This window comes from Peromyscus californicus, unplaced genomic scaffold (genome assembly GCF_007827085.1).
Source record: "Peromyscus californicus insignis strain IS unplaced genomic scaffold, ASM782708v3 Scaffold_19__1_contigs__length_69161282, whole genome shotgun sequence".
Classification (NCBI taxonomy): Eukaryota; Metazoa; Chordata; class Mammalia; order Rodentia; family Cricetidae; genus Peromyscus; species Peromyscus californicus.
The window spans coordinates 55,622,782-55,649,423 of record NW_026294491.1 but is presented as its reverse complement, the minus strand read 5'-3'; the positions used below and the strand labels follow the sequence as shown (position 1 = coordinate 55,649,423).

Genomic DNA, 26,642 nt, shown 5'->3' with positions numbered 1-26,642 from the left:
GCAGGTGGAGATAGCAACAGGAGGGAACAAGTTGGGGAATGGAAGGAGAGAGTCCTGGGAGAGATTGGTGGAACTGAAGGACATTTGCTGTGGTAGAAACCTAGTACGGTAGGAAGTCCCAGGCATCTTTAATGGTGACTATGGAAAACTATAGTAATGGAGGATACATAGCCTGAACTGGAAATCTTCCGTAACCATGCAAGGCTTTCCAGTGGAGAGATTGGGAAACAAATCTAGTCATAATAACTTTGACCTACAATTTGTCATACAATTTGACCTGGAAGTTGTGCTGGGTAAAGGTAGGTACTACAGAGCTTGTGGGAGTGTCCAACCAATGTCTGGTCCTACTTGAGACTCTTGCCACCAGAGGGAGCCCATGCCTGACACAGCCTGGAGGATCAGGAACCAGAGGCTTGATAGGCCTGAGACCTAGGATAGAAACAAACATGTGGGGGGCCGGAGAGTCCATGAAATGATTTGTAATGATACTCTGCTTTTCTTGCAGCCTGGAGCCTAGCATAATCATCATCAGAGAGGCTTCATCCAGCGACTGATGGAAGCAGATGCAGAGACCCAGAGTGAAATACTAGTCAGAGCTCATGAAATCCTCCAGGAGACAGGGAGGTATTGAGAGCTGCTTCTAGCAAAACCATGAGAGTATATAGCAGGTGACAACTAGAGTTCAGAAGGTCAACCTATCAGAAATAAGGGTTCTGTTAGAGGAAACCATCATGCAAGGTATTATGGAATTACTGCATTTTAATAAATTGGCTGTTTCTTGTTGTAAACTTCTTGTGCAATATCAGCCGTGATACCACTTCTTTTATCGTGCATTTCCATGTTATGTGTACATGTAATCTCATGACTGCATCTTAATCTTATGGGCACACGTTAGTGTGGATAGTGTAGAAAATGGTTTCTTATTTAACTGTACATTTTTTATGATTAGAAACATACTAAATGCTTCATAATTGGGTCTATTGTGCCATGTGGACTGTAGACACTTATAGGTCTTGTTCTCCATCCTTAGCCACTGAGAAGGTAAATATTGGCCTCGTAGAACTTTCACAGAGTAGAATTGCAGGTGCCTGGCATTGTTAGAACAAAACCCTTCAGAAGAATTATATCGAACTAGAAGTGATAGTGCAGGTGTCTGGCCTTGGTATATCTTAGTCCTTCAAGAGATCAGTAGCACTCGTGTTGCCCTAAGCTTCCTCCACTGGCACCTCCTCACTCTGATCAAAAAACATTATACACTTTGAACTTATTTCTACACCAATTTTTGCAAGATTTTAGGCTCAATAGACTATTTATGTATAGGTCCTGAGATTCAGGTGATTAACTGAAAAAGCCTGTTTACTGATTAACCATGTCTGGATATTATTAATCACATAAAAGAGTACAAATATTCTTTGCCCTTTTACTAAGTCTCTCATTGGTTTAATTCCTTCTCTTGTAACCCTTGTAACTATCCCATTAAGAGATAGCCAGAACTTTTTACAACCTACAGCTATTGTCAGTCACAAATTAATCTGACCAAGTCTTTGCCAAGTGTAACTCATATCAGAATACCTGTCCATGAGCATTTACCTTGTAGTTTTTACTAACAAGTTGTTAATTAATAAACAAAGAGGGTCAAGAAATGGAAAGAACTAGACAGATGTGAGAAAAGAGCAGAAGGAAATAAGAGGAGCTAAGTATGAGAACAGAAAAGAAGCTGTGTAGGTATAATTGACTGAGAAGAATAATGTGAGTGGACTAAATAACTCAGTGTACTTAGATCCATTTGATAGCCCTCAGATCATGTCCTAGCCTCTTGTAGTTTCTGTTCTGGACCTTGGTAGAAATCTCCTCAGGCAGGCACCTGTGGAGAATTGGATAGGGAGAAAGTATTTTAGGAGCCAGAGGGGTGAAGGACACCACAAGAAAACCCACAGAATCAACTAACCTGGGATCATCAGGGCTCACAGAGATTGAACTGTGACAACCAGAGAGCTTGCATGGGACTGACCTAGGACCTCTGCACATGTTACAGTTGTGTCATTTAGTCTTATTGTGGGACTCCTAACAGTGGGAACAGGGGCTTTCTCTGACTCTTTTGCCTGCTTTGGTTTGCCTTAACTTAAGGGGATGTACTTAGTCTTATTACAACATGATAGGACATGTTTTGTTGATATCCCTGGGAGACCTGTGCTTTTCTGAAAGGAAATTGGAGGAGTGAAATTTGATGTATTAAGAACTTTTCAGGTGTCAGTTGTAACCAGCAGGTTTCCCGTGTCCTGTCCTGCTCCCCATGGTCCTGTAGCCACTTATAAAATAATCACTCAAAAGCTTATATTAATTATAACTGCTTGGCCATTTGCTCAGGCTTATTACTGACTAGCCCTTATACTTAAATTAACCCATAGTTCTTAATCTATGTTTTGCCATGTCTCCTCCACCTCTGCATTTCTTCTTCCTGTCTTTTTCAGATTTCCTGCTTAGCTCTAACCTGACCCGCCATAGGCCAGAGCAGCTTCTTTATTAACCAGTCATAGCAACACATATTCACAGCGTACAGCAAGACATCCCACAGTAGTCAGTACTTTCATATTCTTTGTTCTTCTTTTCTTCATCTTTCAGATGGTCAGTCCACAACACTTGGGCTTATGAGACTGCACTCTAGTTTCGTGTGAAATAGTTTAACTTACTAATGCTTGTTCTATCGTTCTAATGAGAAGTGAATAAAGGTGAATACAGAAAATAAACTATACTGCAATTCACACTTAACAGATTTTATCATCTGAACTTCATGATCAGTAATTGTACTATTAAAATTGCAGGATTCCACAGCTGTCAGTCTAAAGTTTGTGAGTTCCTATGAGCTTGGTTCAGTTATCTCTGTGGATTTCCCCATCATGATCTTGACTTGCCCCTCATTGCTCATATTATCTCTTTTCTTTCTCTTTGACTGGACTCCTGGAGCTCAGCCTGGTGCTCGGCTGTGGCCCTCTGCATCTGCTTCCATCAGTTACTAGATGAAGGCTCTACAATGACAAGTGACTGGACTAGGCCCTCTGCATATGGGAGACAGTTGTGTAGCTTGGTCTGTTTGAGGAGCTCCTGGTGGTGGGATCAAGATCTGTTCCTGGTGCATGAGCTGGCTTTCTGGAGCCCATTACCTATGGTGGGACACCTTGCTTAGCCCTGTTGCAGTGAGGAGGGCCTTGGTCCTACCTCAACTGAACGTACCAGGCTTTGCTGACTCCCAATGGGAGGTCTCACCCTTCTGGAGGAGGAGATGGGATGGTCAGTCTTGGTGGGGGGACTGGAGGGGAAGAAAGGGAGAGAGGGGGATCTATGGTTGGTATGTAAAATGAATAATTGTTTTTATTAAGAGATTTTCTATTCATTTTACATATCAACCATGGATTCCCATGTACTCCCTCCTCCCACCCCCCCATCATTTCTCCCAACCCCCCCCCATTCCTACCTACTCCAAGGCAAAGTCTCCCTTGGGGCGTCAGCAGAGCCTGGTACATTCAGTTGAGGCAGGTCCAATCCCCTCCTCCCTGCACCAAAGCTGAGCAAAGTGTCTCAGCACAGGGACTAGGTTCCAATAAGCTGGCCCATGCACTAAGGACAGGTCCTGCTCTTACTGCCTGGGGGACCCCTAAACAGTTCAAGCTAAACAACTGTCTTGCTTATCTAGAGGGGCTAGTCCAGTACCATGGAGGCCCTTCAGGTATTGGCCCACAGTTCATGTGTTTCCACTAGTTTTGCCAGTTTTCTCTGTACTTTTTCTAATCATGGTCTCTATTTATCTTGCTCATATGATCCCCCCTCTCTCTGGGAGCTCCACCTGGGGTTTGGCTGTGGATCTCTGCATCTGCTTCCATCAGTCACTGGATGAGGGTTCTATCATGAAGTTAGGGTGTTCGGCCATCCAATCACCAGAGTAGGCCAGCTCAGGCACCTGCTCTACCATTGCCAGTAGTCTATGGTGGAGTCATCTTTGTGGATTCCTGGGGACCTCTCTAGTACTCTGCTTCTTCCTATTCCTTTGGTGTCTCCATTTATCATGGTATCTCTTTCCTTGTTCTCCCACTATGTTCCTGATCCAACTAGGCCTTCCTGCTCCCCTAAGCTCTCTTTCCCCTGACCCTTGCCCTCCATTACCCACCTCACTCCCAGATTGCTCATGTAGATCTCATCCATTTCTCCCTTGCTGGGCAATCCCTGTATCTTTCCTAGGATTCTCTTTACTAGCTAGCCTCTCTGGAGCTGTGAGTTGCAGTCTGGTTATCCTTTGCTTTACATCGAGTATCCTCCTATTAGTGAGTACATACCATGTTTATCTTTATAAGTCTGGGTTACCTCACTCAGTATGATATTTTCTGGTTCCATCCATTTGCCTGCAAATTTCATGATGTCATTGTTTTTCTCTGCTGAGTAGTACTCCATTGTGTATATGTACCACATTTTCTTTATCCATTCTTCAGTTGAAGGGCATCTAGGTTGTTTCCTGGTTCTGGCTATTACAAATAATGCTGCTATGAATATAGCTGAGCATGTGTCCTTGTGGTAAGATTGAACATTCCGTGGGTGGGTATATGTCCAAGAGTGGTATAGCTGGGTCTTGAGGGAGATTGATTCCCAATTTTCTGAGAAACCGCAATACTGATTTCCCAAGTGGCTGTACAAGTTTGCATTCCTACCAACAGTGCAGGAGTGTTCACCTTGCTCCACATTCTGTCCAACATAAGGTATTACCAGTATTTTTGATCTTAGCCACTCTGATATGTGTAAGATGGCATCTCAGAGTCGTTTTGATTTGCATTTCTCCCTGCTTTGATTTGCATTTTCTCTATGCTTGGATTCCCTGCATGACTTTATTCTGCCTTGCCATAGGCCATAGCAGCTTCTTTATTAACCAATGTTAGCAACACACAATCATAGCCTACATAAAGACATCCCATCACACTTCCCCTTCTATGTCTAATCAAAAAGGAAGATTTTCATTTTAATATAGTAAAATTACATATAACAGAACAGTCATCAATAGGAATTACAGTTACATTGTCTAAAGTCTATTTGTATTTTGCAAAATTAAAGAAAATATTCTATCATCCATCATATTTTTGTGAGTCTAAGGTTTTGTATCTAATTTACCTTATATCATAATTAAGGAAAACTATAATTATAAATATCTAGTCTTCAACTCCATCAAAGACCCCACAATAATATACTATTACCTAAGTAAACAGGAAGTACATTGTAAGCAACTTCTAAAAAAATGCTAGAAATGACAGGCAGCTGTCTGCCTAGACACTCACCCAATGTTCTTTTGTAACATTGGGGCATCTATCTTCAGCCTATAGTGCTAGAGTGTCTGACAGACTTTTCAGTTAAGAAGGAAATTTGAAGGACTGTTCTACATAATGGCAAAGTTGATCAGTTGCTTCTCTATGTGTCCTGCAGAATGTATGGCAGTTTCTTCTGTGAGGCAGGAACCTGAAGGACCATATCACCTTGTTTTGGCAAAGTTCAGTGTTCACCTTCCTATGGGTCTTGCATATCCAGTTTATCAAGCAGTCCAGGAAAGAGCAGTTCCTTGTCCAAATGGCTAGCTTTTTCCACATTATAAGCAAGTTTCAAAATGAGTTTTTCAATGCCCATCATCCTTTCTGAAGTAATTGGTGCTGCCAGGAGCATATATGACTCACTGTCCAGAAAAATCTAAGTACTTAATGCAGATTAAATGTCATATTATGTAGGTCTTTGAAGTGTTTGAAGATTGCCTACCTAATTAAAATATTTCTTTGTATATCTAGAAAACTTAACTAACAAGATTATATGTTTGATTATGATAGATGGCTAATTATTAATCTGTATTTCCTAATTATGCAATTTTAATTAAATTGTATAAACATAATACCTTAAACAAGAGTAGAAATATACATACTGTATAACAAAATTGACCTTAAATTTATATCAATAAACTAAATCCATATCAACATAAAGTATTTTTAGATTAACAGTTGAGTGGATACAGCCCCACTTCATACTTTAGTTTTATTACTTAAAAAATAAAACCATTGTATAGTGGTTTTAAGATTCACTGACTTGTTCCCCTCCTGCCCTCAAAATATTGACAGTCACTAATCTTCTGAGAAAGGAAATAAGATGAATAAATTTATTTAAAAAGTAATATAAACCCTCCTCATTCTCATTGATTGGACTCCCAGAGATCCACCCAGGGCCTAGTCATGGATCTCTGCATCCAGGGTTTATATGAGCGAGAATTGTTGAGACCAAGGTTGGATAAAGCACAGGGACAAATAGCCAAATGAATGGAAACACATGAACTATGAACCAATGGCTGAGGGGTCCACACTGGATCAGGCCCTCTGAATGGGTGAGACAGTTGATTGGCTTGATCTGTTTGGGAGGCATCCAGGCAGTGGGACCAGATCTTGTGCTCATTGCATGAGTTGGCTGTTTGAAACCTGGGGCCTATGCAGGATTGTTTGGCTTGGCCTGGGAGGAGGGTACTAGACCTACCTGGACTGAGTCTACCAGGTTGACCTCAGTCTGTGGGGAAGGCTTTGCCCTGGAGGAGATGGGAATGGGGGGGGGGGGCGTTGGGGGGAAGGTGAGGGAGACGGGAGGGGGGAGAACAAGGGAATCCGTGACTGATATGTAGAACTGAATTGTATTGCAAAATAAATTAAAATAAATTAAAAAAAAATAAAAAAAAAATAAAAAAAAAGTAATATAAAACCTACGCATTTGAAAGTATTAATATTGATGAAATTGCTGAACAGAATGTTCTAACTAGACCATGGAGATGGAGAAGAAGATGAAGATTGGGAAAGTAAAAAAAAAAAAAAAAACCACAAATGAGTTTGGGAACACTTTCTGCTCATTGTGTAGTGAATATATTAGTGCTTTTATAGATATAAAATGCAAATTTGAAAACTAAGAATCAAGAAAAAGGATATAATTTCATATTATGGGTTAATCATTAGACAATTATAAAAATAAGAAAGACAGGAATGTTGCAGAAATTATGTAGATATATGAATTAGGATATATACAAAGTTTTAAAATATATTATAATATAATTTGATAAGAAATTTGGTTTTGCATATTGTAAGTTAAGAATTGTCCTTTTAGATCCCAATTGTCTGCAATAGTGACCATGAGGAAACATTCAAGGCTTTTCCTCCCCCGCCTAGTTAAACTTTGTCCACTTGCTCCAGGAACTGTGATCATTGAATCTTATGATTATGACTTTTTAAGGACATTTTGGTTCATGTTGAGAAAACAGTCACGTATTTGATATTTTTTGAAGTGCAAATATAGACTGATGTAATCATTGCTGTAGGACATAAAATAATTTTTTTTCCTTGGGAGAGAGAGACATATACTTTCTTCCATACACTGCTTCCCGAGCACAGTATCAAATAAAATATTCCTAGAGGCTCAGAAAAGATTCAAACAGCTGTCCGGCACAAGTTCTTTACATCACCTGCTCCATCCACCCTTTTCTCGTCCTGATCTCTGCTGCAGCTGGTGCCCAGCATAAGTGGTGCCTGAACATCAGACCTGAAGTAGGATAAGTATTAATAAGGTGTTTCTGGTGTAGCGAGAATCCCACAAGGGTGCTGCAGACTCTCTGTCAAAGAGTTGGGCTGGGTGAATGTGGTTAATAAGAAAGAATTAATAAAGATCCCCTGGTCATTGAATAGGGCAGAAGAGAGTATATAAGAAAAAAGAAAAATTAATACAATGGGACAGGTGGAGTCTAAGGAAAGGAAGCTTTTTGTAGATGTCTCAAAACATAATTGAAAAAGAAAAGAATAAAAGTAGATGACAATCAAGTTTGTGAGTTTTTACAGTTTGTGCATGAGCTTAGTCCTTGGTTTCCTGATCAAGGCTCCCTAGATATTGATAATTGGAATAAAGTAGGAGAAGATATTAGATATTGGTATGAATCCAATGGGCCACAAGGCATACCTGTAAATGCTTTAGCTTATTGGTGATTAAGCCAGCAGGCTTTGGCTCCAATGGAAGTTGGGGATTTCCCTAAATGTAAAAAAATCTACAGAAACTTCTCCTCAAAATAAATCAATTGCTCCTCTTCTTTTTAAAGATCCTTTAGGAAAGGAGGTTAGTAATGAGGAGAAAAGAGATAAGAAGAATGGGGAATCTTTTCAAACAGAAAGTGACTGAGAATAAGAAGAAATCAAAATTTTAAGGAGGATTGGCCACCTCAGTATCGCCTTTTCAAAGGTAACCTAAAAAGAAGCCAAAAATAAAAAGGAGCCTGTATGTTTTGCTGCAGCAGTTAGAGAAGGTGACAGAGCAGGGGACCTTTGCTCAGGTGTTATCCAGTAATGTTTGATACAAATGATCAAGAGACGCCTGTGTTGGAGCTCCTTGTGCAATTTTACATAGTGAATCCATTGGTTCTTTATGTATTTTTTAGACTAACAGTGGTTCATTTAAAATAGTTTGTAAACACTGCATTCTTTCTAATTGAATATTTTCTTTATTATTCATGATTATTAATATTATTTTATTCACTTTTCATATCAACCACAGATCCCCCCTCCTCCCTCTTTCCACCACCCAGCCGTCCCTCCCGAAACATCCCCCAATCCCACCTCCTCCAAGTCAAGGTCTCCTCCCATGGGGAGTCAGCAGAGCCTGGTACATTCAGTTGAGACAGGTCCCAATTGTATTACTTATAATGTAACATATGAGGCTTTTGTTACATTAGGCCAATCATGTCATATTTTACTTCCTGTTAATAATACTGGAGATTGGTATGTTAATCCTGGTTTACAGGTTATAAATAATGTAGTACATGCTTTTTGCAGAGGTAAACGTTGTGTGGCAACTTTATTTTTAGAAGTTACTGCATTAGTTCCTATTGCAGATAGTTTTTTTTTTTCTACTGATGCTTTGGTTAATCAAATTCATGCAGCTCAACATGTGAATTAATTATCAAAAAATGTTTCTATTGCCCTTATGATTCAGAAACACATGGATAGAGGTATTCAGGAAAGACTTAATGCTTTGGAAGAAGCAGTGCTTCATATAGGAAATCAAATTCACAATATTAAGGTTAGATTATCAATAGACTGTCACTCACAATTCCACTGGATTCATTTTACTCCTTTATCACACAATGCTTCAGAACATTCTTGGGAAAGGATTCAACTTCACCTTAAGGGAGTTTGGGATTATTCAAACTTTTCTTTGGATTTTCATAATCTACCTGAAAAAATTTCTGCTATAAGTAAAACTCATATTGATTCTTCCAAAGTGGAAAAAGTCTCAACTTCTTTCCTTAAGGCTATTAGGAAATATATAGGTTCCCCTACTGTTTGGCCATTTTTTTATTAATTTGGAATTGATAATTTTTATTTTCTTACTTATTATTTTTCTTTTTCCAGTCATCTTACAATGACTAGCATGAGGCATCAGAACACTGTCAGTGGAATTTCAAATGGATCAACAAAAAATAAAAAAGGGGAAGATGGTGGCTCCACTCACCATTTAGCTAAGTAGAATATATGACTGTTGTGTGGCTAAGGAGACCGCATAACAAAGTTCCAGTACTCGTCACTTAGCTAAGGAGACTGTAAGACTGTTGTTTGGCTAAAGAAACTGTGTGATAAAGTCCAGTTTCTGGTTGACTGGATACAGCCTCACTTCCTCCTTTAGTTTTATTACTTAAAAAATAAAATCATTGTGTAGTGGTTTTAGGATTCACTGACTTGTTCCCTTTTGCCCTCAAAATATTGATGGTCTGAGATGGTCTGGGAAAGGAAATCAGATGAATAAATTTATTGAAAAAAGTAATATAAAACCTATGCATTTGAAAGTATTAATATTGATGAGATGACTGAACAGTATGTTCTAACTAAACTGTGGAAAGGGAGATGAAGACCAAGATTGGGAAAGTACAAAAAACACACAAATAAGTTTGGGAACACTTTTTGCCTATTTTTTAGTGAAGATATTAATGCTTTTATAGATATAAAATGCAAATTTGAAAACTAAGAATCAAGAAAAAGGATATGGTTTCACTATGAGTTAATCATTAGAAGATTATAAAAATAAGAAAGATAGGAATGTTGTAGAAATTATATAGATGTATAAATTGGGATATATATATATATATGTGTTTAAAATAGATTATAGTATAAATTGATAAGAATTTTTGTTTTGCTTATTATAAGTTAAGAATTAGCTTTTAAGGTTTTAATTGTCTGGCAACAGTGACCATGAGGAAACATTAAAGGCCTCTCCTCCACCGCCTACTTAAACTCTGTCTACTTGCTCCAGGAACTGTGATCTTTGAATTTTATGATTATGTCTTTTAAAGAATGTTTTGGTTCATGTTGGAAAAATAGACCTGTATTAGATATTTTTTGAAATGCCAGTATAGAATGATGTAATCATTGTTGTAGGATCTAAAAATAATCTCTGTGGCTCTGGGATAGATATAATCAAGTATTCTCTTCTATATACTGCCTCCTGAGCACAGTATCAAATAAAATATTCCTAGAGCCTCAGAAATAATTTCAAACTGTTGTCTTGTGCAACTTCTTTATATTGCCTGCTGCATCCACCCTTCTCGAGTCTGATCCCTGCTGAAGCTGGTCCCCAGCAGGGCAGGGATAAATAAGCCTTACTCATACCACAGCAGTTCTGAACAATTTGTACAGTTGGTGTTTTTTCAAAGTAGGAAATATACTGGTCTAGTAAACTGATGGCAAATTCTCCTCTAAGACCCATGACCTGACTAGCCCTGGGTTTCTAACTAGTCTAGGTTTCTAGTACCAAGCATAATTCACCCCTTATTGAGGGGTCTTTAAGTACAATTAGATGTTGTTGGTTACAGCCTACATAAGACTACTACTATGAACCTTTGAGGATATCTTACCATTATTGTGGTTTATAGGCATAACAGCTGATTAAGACTATTGATTGCTATTCTCCACTGTCACATTGCATAGGAAATTCTAGAAGGAAGCTTTCAGATGAGAGCCAGTGAGACAGAGCCCTGTACCTGAAGTATGTGGTGTTTTCAGAAACAGGGACTTACCTTTAACTTCTAGGCTGCATCAAAGGGCAACAACAAAAAGCCTATATTGTTTTAGGAGTCACTTGGACTCCCCTAACCAAAAATTCAACAGAACATTCTAATGTCAGGTACTAGAGTTTTGTTAATAGTCTAAAGCTCTTAGAGGGAGTATTGTTAGCCTCACTGGCAGAATTAACTTTTATTCACATATATGTATATATACACGCACATATAAGTTTTTTTTGTGTATATGAGTGTATATGTGTATGCATGTATATAAACATATGCTTATATGTATTATATGTAAATTTAGAAAAACACAAAATAACATGTTTCTTTAGAGTTTTTTTTTCAAACATCCTTACTGTTATTTGTCTCTCCTCCCTCCCTGTTCTTCTAAACTGGCCTGCTTCTCCCTCCACTTTTTTCTCATTTCCTCTTGACTTAAATATTCAATAACTCAATATGTATTATTGAAAACATGTTTGTGCTCAACTTTGGATATGATAATGGGTGAGTCACGTATAAGGTAAATGTCTTAACAATTCAATATTACCTTTGGGATATATCCTTTTGTAACTCTGCTAATGTCATCGTATGGTAGATTCTATTTGTGTATCCCAAAGGGATTACACAGAACATCAGGAAGAAGGACTCTGAGAAGACTGTGTCCTCAACTATTGTATGTGTTGGCCAACAGGGTTGACTTCTGGCCCTGATCAAGTGATTTCCTTGGTTTAACAAGTGCCAACTTCCCAGGAAGTCTCATCATCCTGTGGAAGACTTATCTACACAATGATATTTATTGTGACTTATTATAGTTTTAAAAATGTCTTTTCTCATCATAGATGAGAAAAATATCAATATGGCATGATTTAGTCATTCAGGTATGTATTTCTTAATGAACATATGAGCTATGCTTACATAGTTTCATTAAACAGCCCACTAATTGGAGCTTATCTATCTAGAAAGTAGCATTTGTTTTCTTCAGTGACCTTGATATTCTTCCTGACAGTTTTAAAACTAGCACAAAAGAGAGATTAAAGCCATAAACGTTAAGGTCAAAGATTAACAAACAAGTTACAAAATGCATAAAACTATGGAACTTTATTTTCTCTAAACAGTTAAAAGCAATCATCTATGTACTAAAATATACAGAAAAAAAGAAATATCATTTGTGCAGTGGTTTTCTCTACAGATTTGCAAACTGAGGAAATTATAGAAGGTGATTTAGTGGTATAGACACTTAAGCTAATCTTGTATCTTGAATCAGTTATCAACCACCAATAGAAAGGACTTATTTCTCACTCTGGATAATGAGCATAATTTGATAAATTAAAAAACTGTAAATATGAAAATTATTTTTCTTTATTTAGATTACATGTTTAACCCAATACCTGAAATTTCTCTGACTCACTGTAACGCAATGATTCTTAATGCACAAAATGAGAAATGTGGTGAAACTGTGGAAGAAAGTCCACTGAATATTTGTGTATTAAGAAAAATGCTATTATTTTCAGATACTACATTCTAGATTGCCCTGCTGGACACTTCTTAGCTGCTGAGTAACAGAATTTGGAAATAATTCCTGTCATTTAATTATCTATTTTACTTAGTAGTGAGATTGTCTTTTGTTGTAATTTTGTCTCAGCATACAAGATATCTGTTTAAATATATTTATTAAATGTATAATATTTCGAATAATGGAAAAAGCAATTTGAATTTGGACCAACTCTCAAAGGCAATGGTGCAGTGTAGAAGAAGTTTAAAGAGCATGTCCTAAAACACAGACAAAAATAGTAAGCTCTGATGTCTTATGACATATAAAGGGATCACAATGACGACTTGCTATAGATATTACAATAACTAGGAGTTGAAATAAAATAACTACACATTGAAAGCATGAAGTCATAATGATAAAGACAAAATTGCTGACTACTTTGATTTTATTATCTCACATTGTACACATGAATTGAGTTATCATGCATTATCCCATAGACCTGTAAATCTAGAAGACATTTTTAAGGGGTTGTCTACAACATTAACCATTTTGATTGTAGTAAACTAGACTTTACCTAAATGCATATTGTTTTCTAGATTTTTGACATTCCATGTATAGATTCATTCCCTTCATTATAGCTTTTTGCTGAATTATGATACCTCAACAATTACATGTACTCAGTTACAAGTTTTATTATGACACTAATCCAAATACATGTAGTGTAGACAAAGAATTGATTTACCTATTTAACTTTCCAACTAAACAGTAAGCTGTAAGTTGTAGATTCTCTGGGGTCTACATTTAGGAAACATGAGTTATGAAAAATTATCATTTGCTATAATATATTTCAACAAAGAAAAGGTCACAAATATAGTGAGAAATTAGAAAACAAAACCGACAAGTGACAACCCAATTGAAAAACTAATATCACTTTGATGCTTGAATTCATGTGTGTTATTTCATGAACCACAGCAACCTTATATATTGTAGCATATTTAATGATCATAAAGTAATAAATTTATGAAAATTTGTAAAGCAGGAATCATAAGCCAGAAGATGTTTGCCTTTCAAGCTATTTTCATTCACTTTTGTGAGAATTTCTCATGGAACCAGTTACTCCAATATTGGTTAGTAAAGTCAACTTATTCTCATGTAATTCACAGATGTATAGAGTACTTTTACTCAGGTAAAAAAGAAAAGAAGCATTGCACATACAAAGAAAGGCCTTGAAATTACCTGATACATGGCAATGGATGATATGTACTATATCATCTAATCACAAGTAAACTAAACAGTTTTCCCACGTATACATCAAAGTGGACATCATTATAAAAATTTCACCAATGTTCATGAGAACTGAAATCTCAAGCTTATGACAATTTTGCACACCATTAAGCAGCCTTCAGGGTGAGGAGGGAGACTGTTCTGATCATGCACTTGCCACATTCTTCCATAGAAAGCTGGAGGTAGAGACAGCATGTCCGAAGGTAATGTGATTCAGGTATGTTACTTACTTACTTAAAGTTCATATTTCACTTGTATATCTATTTTATTTACTTATTTATTTATTTATTTATTTATTTATTTATTTGTTTGTTTGTTTGTTTGTTTGTTTGTTTTGACCAGAAAGAATTTATATGTGTGTAGCTCTGGCTGTCATGGAACTCACTCTGTAGACCTGGCTGGCCACAAACTCACAGAGATCTACCTGCCTCTACCTCCTGAGTGCTTGGATTATAGGTGTGTGCCATCACCACCAAGCTTTCACTTGTATATTTAAAAAATACACATCAGGGGTGATGAAAGAGAGTTAAGCATCCTGTGAGCCTTTAATTTCTTATGGTTAAGTCCACCCTGAGCTTTAAAGATTGTCTTAAACAGTGTCTAATATGTAAGCCTATTATTATATACAATTAAAACATTTGTTGAGTAGATTATCTTCTCTGGTATGTCTTTTTTACATAAATCAGTGAACTTAAAGATAAATAAGAAAATGAGAATAGATTATTGAATTATGCATGATGTATTACAATGTATATGACAATATGAACCTCTAGAAATGCCTCTCAGTGCTATGTATGTACTATTTGTGATTGCATAATTTATTCTTGCTTATTTATCAAAAAAGATTTCTTAATATCATTGCCTAGGAAACTTGTTGTTGTTATTCTATCCTGCTTCATTTTTATGTTGTCAAAACAAGCTTAGAAATCACAAAACTTTGTGTGGATTCTCACACTCAAATAATAAAAGTTTGATATGTTGCTCAATATTGTGTTCAACTTCATTTGACCAGAAAATAAAAGCTAATACTAGGGACCTTAAAAACACCAGAGGGCTCTGGGATTCTTTACCAATACACACTGTAAAGCACTATCACATTGAATTTACAAAGGTAAGGGATACAATTATTTTCTAAATCAAATTGGTCCAACAACTAATCAGAGATGTTTTATATTTCTGTGTAGACATCTTGAATTCTCTAGAGATCATGAAAAGTATAATCTAACATTTATTCTCAAAGGAATTATTTTTTAAAATTATGCATATATATGTATATATTTGCTTCTATGTAGAGGTATATGCATGGGGGTAAAGTGTTCAGGGAGACTAGAAGGTGTCAAGTCCCTGGAGCTGGAGTTACAAGTAGTGAGACAAATGACATGGGTGGAAGTGAACTCTATACTGTCTGTAAGAGCGTAAGTTACTCTTAACCACTGAGTCGCCTCTGCAGCCCCCTTAAAAGAGTGAAATACAGCTCTGATAAGACGAAAATGAGTTGGTTAAGAGCATCTACTGAAAAATATATAGATACATTATCACATTAGATGAGCACTTAAGAGCTAGTAAAATTCTCTAATAATTTGTTTCTGATAGCCATATACAGAGTCACCATATGATGTCAAAATTTCAGTTAGATGACCAGCTATAAAATCTGCAACGAAAGATCTTGTGTCATACCTTTTTAACCAAGATGTGCTTGCACAACCAGATTGTGTCAAAGCAGGAAATAGGTAGAGTACATGTACACAGTTCCGACTCTTGTCTGTCACCACTTTTCTTCTTCCAGCAGAACAAACATTTCATTCTGCTCGGACATCAGCAGTAAGTAGTACTATTTTATTTTAAGATGAATTGCCTGATGCCAGTGCATTCATAACTTATTGGTAGTAAAATGTTATAGTTGGTTTTTGCACATCTGGACTGTTGACAGTCCCTGCTGATAATTTTATTGAATACATTTTTTAATTAATCTCTAAAGCTAAGTATACATGATTTAAGTAGCTTATTTTTAATCTGGAAATGCTTTTTTACAGAGATGTGAGAATGAATTTCTTTATTCTAAAATCAGAAATAATATCTGTGACTTTCCAAAGTAGTTACATTAGAGGTACCATTACTAGAACTACTATTTAGGAGTGCAGGAATTTTTCTGTGCACTAATGCAAATATTATTAGACTATGTATGAGAAGGTAGCCTTGCTAATGATTTTAAATTGTCCAACTCAACATTATAGCTATGAACTTGAAATAAATGTGTTATTGGTGATCATCAGAATATATAACTGGTCCATAAAATACACTTAAGACAAGCAGAAAATAAATCATTTCATTTTTCTGATTATAGGTGAATATACTCAGGTAGCTTGTAGGTTCATTACATGTATAAATGGTGTATATATCTTGTATGACAAAGCAGTTACCCTCATAGATATTTGTGTTTGGGGCAGACAGGAAATGACTGGAGAATATTAGGATATTATGACACTACTTAATATCATTTAAAAGGGAATTATATGACTTTGGGGAAGATTGTAATTCCAAAGGATATTTATTCATACTTTTCTTCATGTGTTTAAATGATATACTCAACTAGTCAACATCTAAACTTATGATGTTGGATTCAAAAGCAGTCAAAGTTATGATAAGTGTCAATCCCAAGAGCTACTTGATAATAGACTGCTATGCGGTAAATCTCAGTCCTTGAGGTGAGACAGCTCATTACAAAAGACAGAAGTAAGTTGCTTAAGTGAATGTCAGAAATTTCAAGTATTGTAGATCAGGCAGAGCTCAGAATTCCAGTGCCACTGCTTAGCAAATTCAAGGAAGCAGGGGTATTCAAACTTGAAAAATGAAAAAAAAAAAAAAAGAGAGAGAGAGAATGTTTTTCAGGAATTGACAAGGCTGTTTTTCTTACAGGATATTTGTCCAGATTGTGTCCATAATGACTTCTAGCTGTTTTGTAGAATTTATGTTCTGTGCTGACTGCTTCATAATTCAGAGAAACATGATGAAGCAACCTGAGTGATGATTTAATATGACATTGGAATTTAGAAAATATTACAGTAGATACTCAGGAGAATGTGACTAGTTATCATGTGATTCTTCCAGTAATGCACTCACCCAGGCACCTCTGCTGGGGTTTGATCGACATATTTCCTTGTCTACATAATCTTCTATATCACCCGAGCATCTGGCTCTCAGAACTGAAGGCTATGATGTCACACAGCCAGTACTTAGATTTCATTTTGCTCCCCAAATTTTTATGACGCGTCAGTATTAAATCTCTAACACTGATATTATTCATGTGTAAAGTGGGATATTGAATCACAGTGTTTAACTGCTAGGTTTTTATGAGTTTTAAACGAAGCCCAAAGAGAGCCACATAACAAATGACACCAAACATAATCTATGCTATTTTGTGTGTCTAAATTGGTTCAAAGGGTGCTGTGAAAAATTTTATGAACTTTACCTGTTTATGCATTGCATCCATCTATATAGGCCTTTATTAATTGTAGCTTAAGAAAAACTTCTTTCTGGTTAGGAGAAATCATTAAAAGCCTGCTGCAGTTGCTGGCAGTATGTCTCAGTAGAAAATGTACTTGTTATGCGAGCATGGGCGCCAGAGTTTAAATCACCAGAACAGACATAAAAGTCAGGTGGGTGTGGCTGCATGCTAATAACTTCAATGCAGGCAGAAGGTAGAGACAGAGAATACCCAGAGCAAGCTTTTGTAGCCAGACTAACTGAAATGGTGAGTTTGGGCTCCCTCACAGATCCTGCTTCAACTTATAAGGTAGGGAGAAATTGGGAACACCTAATGTCTGCCTCAGTTTTCCACACGTATGAATATATATATATATATATAGACATGCATACCAGTACACAATCAAGTGTGTGTGTGTGTATGTGTGTGTGCTCGTGCGTGTATGATAGTGTGTTTTACTTAATACCCTTAATAAGAGAATATGTTCCAAATTATTTAAATGGTTTCCCTATTGTTGGACATGACATTAATTTATCATACCTTTACCATTATATGTAAAACATGATGATGAAGGTCTAAGTTTTCAAGGTTCAGTCTTGGTATTATGGACCAGTTTTTGAGAATAAATGTGTTAATATAATTGGGCACATGAGCCAAGTTAAAGACATCGATGTAAAAATATGACAAGAGTTGTGTGTGGTAATGTACAGATACATCTCAGCACTTGAGATTCTGAGGCAAAGTTGTAAGTTTGAAGCTAGACCGGGCTACATAGTGGAATCTTGTCTCTAAAATAAAAGAAAAACTTTTAATGAATGACTAACAAACAAACATCCTATAATAGAGTGGGCAGAGCTTACTATTAAACTTTACTTATCAAACAAGGGCTAATCATGTCATAGTAGTGCCCTGCCATGGTAATAGCTGGGTACTTTCGCTACTCTTGAAAGGACAAAGGAAGAATTCCTAAATTTCTAAACTCTGAAGAGAGGACCTCCATGGATTAGAGTTTGACTCTGGAGAAGAGGCTAATAACCCGGAGCACTCTTAGGTGCATGCTTTGGGGAGCTGCACTTAGGAACTTTGATTTATTCCATATTGCACCAGCTTGCAGCAGGCTTCTTGAGTTGATTTTATTACCATTTTGATGATATAAATAGTATGTCCCTCTTGTTATATTGCTAGTAAATCCTGGAAATGAACCTCATTACTTCTCCCCTACCTTCTGTGTTACTCAGAACTCCTTGTACTAAACATTTAAATGCAGATTTTTTTTCTCTTCTTTGTTTTCTAGACCTGACGTTATTCCCATTGTTGTTGTTCCTGGCTGCTGTATTACCCCCATCCATTCTTCGTGAACACTGTGAGGTATGGGTAAGGTTTAGTATCTTATCAGAAAAATCTAGGCAACCACGAAGGCTAGGAAGCTATCGCATCACTCTTCAAAATTCTGAAAGGCCAGAGTGTGGAGTAAGTCACTTTGATCCTTAGCAACACACACACACACACACACACACACACACACACACACACACACACACACACACACCAGAGTGGTTAAGTATATCTACTATGCAAACAATAAGTATGTAATGAGCCAAATATTTGTTATTTATAATATCTTCTTATGCTTAGACAATCCCAGATGAGGCTCAGTCACCTTCTTTAATGATGGAATGTGTAGTACCAGAAAAATTCCCTCCCCTTAGTTAGAAAGCTACTAAAAGTTAGAAGCACTGGGGATTGCTGTAGCCTTCATTCTCTTCTTTGGCTTCTGCATTGCAGACTACTAGAATTCCTAAAGAGTACCGAGTGCCAATAACTGGTTAAACCTGTTTTGGAATATAAATTATATGTCTTTTGTTACCATAATCAAATTAGTAACCTGGAGATTATTATCTAGGTGTTCTTCCAAGTTGTTTGCATTCCCAATTTCCTTCTTAAATTGATTGTATTTTACAGAAGTTTTGAACCATCTATTCTCTTTCCCTTCATCCCTTCCCTGTCCCGTCTCTCTTTGGTCTATTGATACTTCTTTATAAATTTTCAAGATCTCATAGCAGAGACATTCAAGCCATGTTTTATGAATGAAGGCTTCTTTGAGAGTTACCATGGAGAACTGATTCATCTCTCTGAGTCACTTATTGTTTTTTCTCTTGGTTTTACTTTGTGGTGTTGTAATTATTAGGGCACCTTTCTATCCAAAACAAACCCTTTAACATTTTAAACTCACATTTCCGTGTTTCTAGTATGTTTTTCTTTAAATCTGTACAACTTTCTGTCAAGAAAATGTAAGCACATGTATTGTTTCATGGAATTTTTAGCTACCACGGAAGGTAGCATAAGAAGCAGAAAATAATAACGGCTTTCTCAGAAGCCATATATATTGTCTTTAGAAATAAAACATCTTCAGGTAGAATTTTCAGGCTTAAATGAAAAGTCTGGGTTTTGGGGGTTGGAGAGATGGCTTGGTGAATAAGAACATTTACTGCACTTGAAGAGGACACTTTGGTTTCTAGCATCCACCTCAGGAGGCTTACATCCTCGTGAAACTCACACTCCAGGGAATCTGATACTCTCTTAAGGCTTCCACTGGCATTGCACTCATTACACAAACCCATATTCTACTCAAACATATACACTTAAGTATAAATGTTTTAGAAAACGATGCCATTCCCTTAATAAATAAACATCTGGGGATATTGTTACTTTATATTAAAATAAAATGTGAGGATTTTCAAGCAATGACTTTAACATGTACATCCTTTCTGCCTTAAAAATCACTAGCTGTGAGAGGTTGTTTCACACAAGGCTGTCTGTCATTAGTGCCTTCAGAACATAAATCATTAGGGAAAGATGGATGGACATGTCGCAGCCCCTGGCAATGCAGTGTGATTAGATTTGCAATATCTGCAAAGTCTTGAGGGAAGTAAGACTGCAAGAAGGAGAAACAACTGATCCCAGCACTGAGATAAAATGTATGTGAGGGTCAGTCCATCAATAGTTATGCTGTAACATCTTGCTCTACACTACAAAACAGCACATTATGGAGTATGTTTGTATCAGCAAGTGGCTCTTATATCTCTGCCAATTCACATAATATCACTCCATCCACCTGTGCCACACAAATGAAAAAGGTAAATTTAAATATCAACATCTGAGCTAACTTATCAGGGTTATTACTGTCCAGTGAAATATAAAGTCAGTAATGCTAAATATTTTCAAGAACCCATTGTCTCCAAATTGACTTGGATGTTCTATTAGATAAAGCTGTCTTCAGATTGATCACAAAACCCTGTTTCATATAAAATTCTCTAATGCACACACGTATTGGCTAAGGACCTACACATCATCTCACAAGCTTTCAAACTCCTGGTCAGAAGGTTATTGCCTCTTAATGTCTATAGTAAATTATATGTCTTCATCCTTAGCACTTCCTTGCTACAGCCTAACTGAGTGTGAATCACTTAAGGTTCTCTACTTTGCATGGCTATTATTATAGATCTCTCTTAAATCAAAATTGACATTTGTAGCCTCAGAAGAGTTTTTAATTTGACATACCATAAATTCATTTTATTCTTAAAATTTATATTTAAAGTGTTTCTCATGAAATGTCATAGCTTTTCTTAAATTTATTATCAAGGCTTAATGACTAACATTGGTCCGAGTACTTTAAAATGACTTTCATTCACCTTAGACTACTTATTCACATTTAAATGCAACCTTAACATACACTAACATGACTTTACTTTTATTTCCATTCAGAATATGAATTTTGAGGATTTGACGACCACTAGAGTGTCAGTCCAAGAAGAGATTGTAAACAAGCACAACCAACTCAGAAGAATGGTTTGTCCACCTGGTAGTGACTTACTAAAGATGGTGAGGGCTCACAACAGAACACTGCATTTGGAGAGCTGTGTTTGGAGTCTGAGGATAGCATCTGGCCTCTCCTGTGTGCTTTAAGAGGGTCTGCCTCTATTATAGATTCTATTTTAAAAAAAACAAAAAGTATTCATTGTTTTGTTTATGTGCTTGTGTGTGTGTGTGTGTGTGTGTGTGTGTGTGTGTGTGTGTGTGTGTCCATATGCTATAGCATGCATGTAGAGACTGAGTTGGTTCTCTACTTCTCTACTGTGTTTAGCTGTGCAACGATCAGAGTAGTATTCATTAAATTTCTTTTATAACAGTGACTCATTGGTATTATGGAGCTACATCAATTATAGTTACTGAACTAAAATCAAATATTTTGAGTTTGGTCTCCAGTGAAAAGTCATGATGTTATTTTGGCTCACTCTTTTTTCCTAAAGTCAGAAGATTTCTCCTTTAAGGTCCAATGACCTTTCATCTAAATAGTCTACTCTCTGGATCCAGATCCAAAGTCCATGTGTCTCTTAAATTTATTTAATGAGGTAAAAAATGAAGCTAGGATTTATGAGGCATCTTCTTACAGCTGTAAAAATAGTCTTAGTCCTTCAACATTGTTAGTGATACACACTCTATAGCAATTATTCAGTCTTTAATGATTCCTTTTGTGATTTCAGTAATTTTAGACCATTAAAAGTTTTAGTACTTTTTTGTGGCCTTGGGAAGACAGACTACTTATATTTATTGGGTACAGAACAGTCCACAGATAAGAGCGAGTATCTTCGGACATAGTTTATGAAACTACTAAGAAGATCAGTGTTGGGGGTTGGGAAGGACTATAGAAGGCATGGCAAATGGAAGGAAAGAGAACAAGTGTGACATCAAATGGAGGCTGTGGGTGAGAGGGCATGCATGGGAGGATGGACAGAATCAGGAAGATGGGAGGAGGAAAACATACAAAATAAACTTATTTATAACCACTACCATGAAAGCTGATAATATACATGCTAACATAAAAAATTAGACATATACTATATTATATATTGATTATGATGAAAATCAGAAGGCACCTACAGAAATTTTGCAATGATATCAGCCTGTGTGCAAAGATCATGTGACTCTGATGTTTGAGTTACTCCATGGATATCTTCTTTTTTTTCCTCTTTAGCAATGGAGCAATGATGCCCGAGTGAATGCACAGTCCTGAAGATTCCAGGACCACCAGTATGTAAACTAAAAATCACTTATATTTAAATGGAGAGTAACACAGGAAAGCCCATTTTCTCATATTGTGCTAACAAAAAATTGTAAATAAACACCCATTCTGTTACTGCCTTTTTAAAAATTTAAATATCTCTGGGGCAGAGATGGCTCTGAAAGTCTGCAGTTTGAGCTTATTGAATGTTTTATATTTTACACAAACTGTCTTTCCTGAGGCCAGTTTTGTGCCTTGCAACCAGTTTCCCATTGAAGCAAGATATGGATCGTCTCTTTCTCTGCTTTGAAGATTGGAAACTGATGTCTGGATGAAAATAATTGCTAATTATGGCCTTATAAAGAAAATGTGAAATTAGATTCTCTTTTTAATGTTATCCTATTATGGTTTTATCTATGTGTATGTGTATCATGTATATTTATGCATGTATGTATGTATGTAAGAATGCTTCTAGAGGCCAGAAGAAGGCACCAGATCCTCTGGAGCTTACAGGTTACAGGTGGTTGTCACAGTGCTGTTGTCACAGGTGATGGTAAGCTACACTGTATGGATGTTAGGCGTTGGATTGAAGTCTGCTGAAATAGGGAGATATATTCCTACATGCTCAGCCATTTCTCCAGCACTCTGAAATTAGAATTTCTGTTTTCAACCCAATTATTAATGAAATGGCTTTTTGTGTTTCCGTGCTATCTTTTTAATTATAAAAAATAAATTTAATTTGATCAACTAATTCTTCATTTTTCTCAAAAAATATCAAATATCTTAGTATTTACATTTACTATTTCCTTCATTATTTTTGATGGGGAGGAACAGGTCTCACTGTATATCCCAGGATATCTTCAAATTTCTGACCTTCCCACCTTAGCTTCCTAAGTCCTGGGATTTTGTGTGAAAGCCACCAATGTGTGTGCACCCAGCTCTTCCTTCATTTTTTGTGAGCTCAACTTATGAAAGCCTAAAAGGACATATTATGTTAAATTAAAAATAAACTATGAAACAATATTTACATAAGGAAGTGTAAAAATGATAACAAAATTAATAAATGGACCATGAGATAATATATTTCTTAAAACATTAAAAATGATCACCTTTGGCCCAATTTAAACCTAATAAATTAATTATCTCTTTTAAAGGTTTTACTTCTTAGACATTTCTAATTTAATAACATAATGACTAAAAGATAATTTAAAAGGCTACAATATTGTTAAAGTTTAAAGTAATTTTTTATTTACAGAGCTTGATAAAAATAATAAGCTATTTTTGGAGGTTTAAAGATGCTTTTTTCCCATTCTTTGAAGAAAATATGGCCTATGAAGTTTTAATATTCTAGGTAAGACATGACTGTAACATGAATTGCTAAACAGTCTTATTAATAAAAAACCCGGAGCTATGAATTGTGGTGAAAGCTGAAAGATCAGAGAGCAAGCCAGCCACGTCTTACTTCTAGGAAATCCTCAGCCAAAGAGACAACTACTTCCTGTACACTCATGCCTATATACCTTTCTGAGCTCTGTCATCTTACTTCTTCTCTCCATCCAGCTGTATCACTTCCTCTTCCCTTCCAGTTCTATCACTTCCTATCTGTCTGTATAGACCTCCAGACTTCTATGGTCAACTAGTGGTGGGTTTAAAGGTGTGTGCCACCATGCCAGGCTCTGTTCCCAATGTGACCTTGAACTCACAGAGATCCAGATGACTCTGTGCCTCCCGAATGCTAGAATTAAAGGCATGGGCTACCACTGCTAGCCTCTATGCTTAACATAGTTTCTAGCTTTTTCCTCTCATCTCCATGCAAGCTTTGTTTATTAGAGCACAAATAAAATATCACCACAGATGACCTATATACTTTGAAAATATAATCCTTTCTGTTTTGTTTGCTTTGTACTTGTAGTTTTTAAAGACTGACTGTAAAGAAGGCTCACACAGAACAATAATCCTAAATACATAAAATTGTTATAAAAAAATCTCTAGCTACTCAGGAGAGAAATGAAAGGAGTTAATCTTGGTCTTCTTTAAGACTGCAAATCCACATTTGGTACACTTGAGGCACAGGCATGCACACACACATACACATATGCACACAGGTGTGGAGAATTTAATGTGTGAATGAATGAGTTTGAGGATAGAAGCTACTGAAGAAAAGATTTCTCTATCTACTTAGTGCTCATCGTGTTTAGCACACACATATTGAATACCTATGGCTACTGTTCAGCTAAAGGTTCATCAGGTCTGAATCATTTTTCTTAAGCAATATTCAAAAGTAATATGAGTAATGACTTTAAAAAGCAGGGATTGTGTGTGTGTGTGTGTGTGTGTGTGTGTGTGTGTGTGTGTGTGTATGTGTGTGTGTGGGAGTTCCTCCTTTTTCCTTTATTGCTGTCTTTGTGAGTGGTCTGTCTTTTTTCTTAGACACAACATGTGGTGAGAATATATTTATGGCAAGTTATCCAGCATCATGGTCTCATGTAATCCAAAGTTGGTTTGATGAAGCCAAAGATTTCAAGTTTGGTTCAGGCCCACATCCAGCTGATGCAATAGTTGGAAATTATACTCAGGTAAGAAAAATTACTGTCTCTGTAAGTGCTAGGCAAGGAAATATTTTTAATTACTTGATTGATTTCAATAAAGAATTTCAGGAGAGAGTTTTTATTTTCTTTTTGAGACATGGTCTCACTATGTAGCCCAGAATGGCTTTGAACTTCCTGTCATCCTATCACATTCTCCCAATTTCAGGGAGTATAGAGAGAGTGCACACCATCTGTACACCTTGGGGAAGATCTTGAGTTGTTGGTTGTTCATTGGTCTTGACACTCATTGGCTATTTGAGCTGCCAGCTTTCAATGGCTTATCTAATCTTTGTAATGGAACATACTTGATTATTTTTCTAACTAATAATTTCTTGACTCAAGTCCCCAAACAGGGGTAATGGCCTGTATTCTAAGGCACCTCCCCAGACTTTAACAGGACTGTACATCAGGTCTGTATGGCTCCTGAGTGAAAAGGGGAAAGTCTCCTGGACTTTTATTACCAAAAACCCTGACAGCTACCTTCCTGCTGGATCTAAAGGCCAGGGCCTTGGGCCCTTTCCTATCAAATAAAATGACTCTTTTAGCAAGAATTATAAGATTGTGACTCCATCCTGTCCACTGTCAAAGAGGGCCTTCAATAACTAGGAAGTAGGTAATGTGGGGATCCTGCTTGGCTTGGTAAAGGAAAGATCCATCTGTAGTACAGGCATGGGTCAGCTCACAATCCCTGACCTGATTAGAACCTGTAGGCTGAGAGACTTGAGCTGAAACACAGTTTCAGGAGGAAACTAGGATATCCAAGGCCAGAGCTCCACAAAGAAGCATCTACCACACACAACTTGTAGGAAATATGCTGAGTGTTGGCCTTCCATCACGATGAACCAGAAAGGTTTGCAAGCCACTCATGATCCCTGTCCACACAGATAAGAAGATACTCATGATCACAGCTTAGAGTATCAAACTGAACCATCTCTTCTATGATACTGGGGGGAAGTTCTGGTTCATCTTTCAAGGCCAGGGCTCTATGGACATAGGATACTTGTTTTTGCAAAGGCACTCAGAGAGGTCACCAGCAACATCTTGGTCAATTTGGTGTCTGACCAGGAATTGACCCGATATCCAGATGACCCTTTAGCTGTTTATGGTCACATGCCTATAGGGCTGAAAGTAGTGTCAGAGGAGTTATCCATCACACCAGGGTCTTCCTGGTGTCCACAGATTCTTTGATGACTTTCATTTTGACATGAAGCTCCTTGGCCTCATCCCAGCCTTCTGCATCCTCATCATCATGGAAACTGTCAAAGACGACAAAGAAGAAGAAAGCTTCTTGGAGATGGGGCTGAAGTCACTCTCTGCCTTTATAAACTCCACTGAGTGCTTCCTGAAAGTTTTGCCAGACTGGCTGAAAAACAGCAGCCCCTTAGGGATGTTCTCACATCTGTAGTTTGATTCAGTCACTTAAATATATCTATAAGGCATATAGAAATAAAATATACCAATGGTGTTTTTAATTTTGTATTTGCTTTTCTGCATTGTTTTCCTATCTGACCTGTGCCTTGTCTTTGTCTCTGGGTGTATAGGTTGCTTGGAATTCATCTTTCCAAGTTGCTTGTGGAGTTGCTGACTGCCCTGACCAGTCATTGAAATTCTTATATGTTTGTCCTTATTGTCCTCTGTAA

At 36.8% G+C, this 26,642-nt stretch overlaps 1 pseudogene; it reads left to right on the top strand.

Moving 5' to 3' along the window:
- The first annotated feature begins 196 nt into the window (after positions 1-196).
- LOC128113941 (cysteine-rich secretory protein 1-like) lies at positions 197-26,642 on the top strand (annotated as a pseudogene).